We start from the raw sequence: 5,000 nt of genomic DNA on the forward strand, positions 1-5,000 counted from the left end.
TGTCCTTCTCTCAATGCCATTACTCACATCTAGACCTCTGTGTGTCTCCATCGTTGTCCCGTCTCAATGCCATTACTCACATCTAGACCTCTGTGTGTCTCCATCGTTGTCCTTCTCTCAATGCCATTACTCACATCTAGACCTCTGTGTGTCTCCATCGTTGTCCTTCTCTCAATGCCATTACTCACATCTAGACCTCTGTGTGTCTCCATCGTTGTCCCGTCTCAATGCCATTACTCATATCTAGACCTCTGTGTGTCTCCATCGTTGTCCCGTCTCAATACCATTACTCATATCTAGACCTCTGTGTGTCTCCATCGTTGTCCTTCTCTCAATGCCATTACTCACATCTAGACCTCTGCGTGTCTCCATCGTTGTCCTTCTCTCAATGCCATTACTCATATCTAGTCCTCTGTGTCTCCATCGTTGTCCTTCTCTCAATGCCATTACTCACATCTAGACCTCTGTGTGTCTCCATCGTTGTCCTTCTCTCAATGCCATTACTCATATCTAGACCTCTGTGTGTCTCCATCGTTGTCCTTCTCTCAATGCCATTACTCACATCTAGACCTCTGTGTGTCTCCATCGTTGTCCCGTCTCAATGCCATTACTCACATCTAGACCTCTGTGTGTCTCCATCGTTGTCCTTCTCTCAATGCCATTACTCACATCTAGACCTCTGTGTGTCTCCATCGTTGTCCTTCTCTCAATGCCATTACTCACATCTAGACCTCTGTGTGTCTCCATCGTTGTCCCGTCTCAATGCCATTACTCACATCTAGACCTCTGTGTGTCTCCATCGTTGTCCTTCTCTCAATGCCATTACTCACATCTAGACCTCTGTGTGTCTCCATCGTTGTCCTTCTCTCAATGCCATTACTCACATCTAGACCTCTGTGTGTCTCCATCGTTGTCCCGTCTCAATGCCATTACTCATATCTAGACCTCTGTGTGTCTCCATCGTTGTCCCGTCTCAATACCATTACTCATATCTAGACCTCTGTGTGTCTCCATCGTTGTCCTTCTCTCAATGCCATTACTCACATCTAGACCTCTGTGTGTCTCCATCGTTGTCCTTCTCTCAATGCCATTACTCACATCTAGACCTCTGCGTGTCTCCATCGTTGTCCTTCTCTCAATGCCATTACTCATATCTAGTCCTCTGTGTCTCCATCGTTGTCCTTCTCTCAATGCCATTACTCACATCTAGACCTCTGTGTGTCTCCATCGTTGTCCTTCTCTCAATGCCATTACTCATATCTAGACCTCTGTGTGTCTCCATCGTTGTCCTTCTCTCAATGCCATTACTCACATCTAGACCTCTGTGTGTCTCCATCGTTGTCCCGTCTCAATGCCATTACTCACATCTAGACCTCTGTGTGTCTCCATCGTTGTCCTTCTCTCAATGCCATTACTCACATCTAGACCTCTGTGTGTCTCCATCGTTGTCCTTCTCTCAATGCCATTACTCACATCTAGACCTCTGTGTGTCTCCATCGTTGTCCCGTCTCAATGCCATGACTCACATCTAGACCTCTGTGTGTCTCCATCGTTGTCCCGTCTCAATGCCATGACTGACATCTAGACCTCTGTGTCTCCATCGTTGTCCTTCTCTCAATGTCATTACTCACATCTAGACCTCTGTTTGTCTCCATCGTTGTCCTTCTCTCAATGCCATTACTCACATCTAGACCTCTGTGTGTCTCCATCGTTGTCCTTCTCTCAATGCCATTACTCACATCTAGACCTCTGTGTCTCCATCGTTGTCCTTCTCTCAATGTCATTACTCACATCTAGACCTCTGTGTGTCTCCATCGTTGTCCTTCTCTCAATGCCATTACTCACATCTAGACCTCTGTGTGTCTCCATCGTTGTCCTTCTCTCAATGCCATTACTCACATCTAGACCTCTGTGTGTCTCCATCGTTGTCCCGTCTCAATGCCATGACTCACATCTAGACCTCTGTGTCTCCATCGTTGTCCTTCTCTCAATGCCATTACTCACATCTAGACCTCTGTGTCTCCATCGTTGTCCTTCTCTCAATGCCATTACTCACATCTAGACCTCTGTTTGTCTCCATCGTTGTCCTTCTCTCAATGTCATTACTCACATCTAGACCTCTGTGTGTCTCCATTGTTGTCCCGTCTCAATGCTTTGCCTCCCAAATGGCATCCTATTTCCTACATAGTGCACTACATTTGACCAGAGTCCTATGGGCCCTGGTCTAAAGTAGTGCACTATCAAGGGAACAGGGTGCCATTTGGAAGGCAGATCGAGCCATCACAGCAGAGCTCTTTAGAAAGTAATGTCGTTAGGATTGAGTGAAAGCAAAACAAGCGTGTACATTGATTCCCGGCCGGCGGGAACATGCTACTTGGAACATAAGAACATATGAACATAAGAACACAAGAACAATAGAACATAAGATCAATAGAACATAAGAACAATGTAACATAAGAACATAATAAGAACATAAGAACATAAGAACATAATAAGAACATAACCGCTCGTCATTTGATTTAAATGAGCTTTATGATTTCAACGTGCCATGAAATGGGTCTTACAGCTGCAGCTAGCCTGGAGGCTGCGAAAGACATCGCAACTAATTCAGTTCAAATACAGTTGAAATGTATTTACACAGGCTACAGCTTGTTACTCAGTCACAAGACAAACACAAATGACACAATGTGCAACACAGGGCCTCCTCAGCGAGAGATATTTTATTTATATCTTTTTTTAATACCTTTGTTGGCCAAATAGATACATAATTAAAAGCAAATTTTACTTCATTTAAAAACGGACCTAGAACGTTAGAACCAAGCCCCCCTCCTCACCCACGGTACATAGAACCAAGCCCCCCTCCTCACCCATGGTACATAGAACCAAGCCCCCCTCCTCACCCACGGTACATAGAACCAAGCCCCCCCCTCACCCGCGGTACATAGAACCAAGCCCCCCTCCTCACCCATGGTACATAGAACCAAGCCCCCCTCCTCACCCACGGTACATAGAACCAAGCCCCCCTCCTCACCCACGGTACATAGAACCAAGCCCCCCTCCTCACCCACGGTACATAGAACCAAGCCCCCCTCCTCACCCACGGTACATAGAACCAAGCCCCCCTCCTCACCCACGGTACATAGAACCAAGCCCCCCTCCTCACCCACAGTACATAGAACCAAGACCCCCCCTCACCCGCAGTACATAGAACCAAGCCCCCCTCCTCACCCACGGTACATAGAACCAAGCCCCCCTCCTCACCCGCAGTACATAGAACCAAGCCCCCCTCCTCACCCACGGTACATAGAACCAAGCCCCCCTCCTCACCCGCAGTACATAGAACCAAGCCCCCCTCCTCACCCACGGTACATAGAACCAAGCCCCCCTCCTCACCCGAGGTACATAGAACCAAGCCCCCCTCCTCACCCATGGTACATAGAACCCCCATGACGCCCCACACCCCTACAAAATCCCCCGGTCCAGTGTGAGTTGAGCCCACACCTACCCCAGTGGTCCAGCTCTGGAGTCTGTACTCCCCACCCCCTGCATCTCATGTTTCCTGGTCTTCCACACTGTCAGAGAGAGAGAGAGAGAGACAGAGAGAGAGAGAGAGAGAGAGAGAGAGAGAGAGACAGAGACAGTTAGAGCGACAGAGCAACAGAGAGACAGAGAGAGAGAGAGAGAGAGCGAGAGAGAGAGAGACAGAGAAAGAGAGACAGAGACAGTTAGAGCGACAGAGCAACGGAGAGACAGAGAGACAGAGACAGTTAGAGCGACAGAGAGACAGAGAGACAGAGAGACAGAGAGACAGAGAGACAGAGACAGTTAGAGCGACAGAGCAACAGAGAGACAGAGAGACAGAGACAGTTAGAGCGACAGAGAGACAGAGAGACAGGGACAGTTAGAGCGACAGAGAGACAGAGAGAGAGAGAGAGAGAGAGAGAGAGAGAGAGAGAGAGAGAGAGAGAGAGAGAGAGAGAGAGAGAGAGAGAGAGAGAGAGAGAGAGAGAGAGAGAAAGAGAGACAGAGACAGTTAGAGCGACAGAGCAACAGAGAGACAGAGAGACAGAGACAGTTAGAGCGACAGAGCAACAGAGAGACAGAGAGACAGAGACAGTTAGAGCGACAGAGAGACAGAGAGACAGGGACAGTTAGAGCGACAGAGAGACAGAGAGACAGAGACAGTTAGAGCGACAGAGCAACAGAGACAGAGAGACAGAGGCAGTTAGAGCGACAGAGAGACAGAGAGACAGAGACAGTTAGAGCGACAGAGAGACAGAGAGACAGAGAATGTATTACCATGTCAGAGAGACATATTTCCCTCAGATTACACAGACCCACAAAGAATTTGAAAACAAATCACATTTTGATAAACTCCCATATCTACTGGGTGAAATACCACAGTGTGCATCACAGCAGCAAGATTTGTGACCTGTTGCCACAAGAAAAGGTCAACCAGTGAAGAACAAACACCATTGTAAATACAACCCATATTTATGTTGATTTATTTTCCCTTTTGTACTTTAACTATTTGCACATTGTTACAACACTGTATATAGACATAATATGACATTTTAAATGTCTTTATTCTTTTGGAACTGTTTTATCGGTTTTTTTCACTTTTGTTTATTATCTATTTTACTTGCTTTGGCAATGTAAACATATGTTTCCATGGTCTGAGGGTCTTTAGGGGCCTTTTGGAAAACTCCAAGCAGGCTGTCATGTGCCTTTTACTGAGGAGGGGCTTCCGTCTGGCGACACCTGATTGGTAAAGTGCTGCAGAGATGGTTGTATTTCTGGAAGGTTCTCCCATCTCCACAGAGAACCTCTGGAGCTCTGTCAGAGTGACCACTGGGTTCTTGGTCACCTCCCTGACCAAGGCCCTTCTCCCCCGATTGCTCAGTTTGGCTGGGCGGCCAGTTCTAGGAAGAGTCTTGGTGGTTCCAAACGTCTTCCATTTAAGAATGATGGAGGCCACTGTGTTCTTGGGAACCTTCAAT

The sequence above is a fragment of the Salvelinus alpinus genome, chromosome 10, assembly GCF_045679555.1.
Source record: "Salvelinus alpinus chromosome 10, SLU_Salpinus.1, whole genome shotgun sequence".
Lineage (NCBI taxonomy): Eukaryota > Metazoa > Chordata > Actinopteri > Salmoniformes > Salmonidae > Salvelinus > Salvelinus alpinus.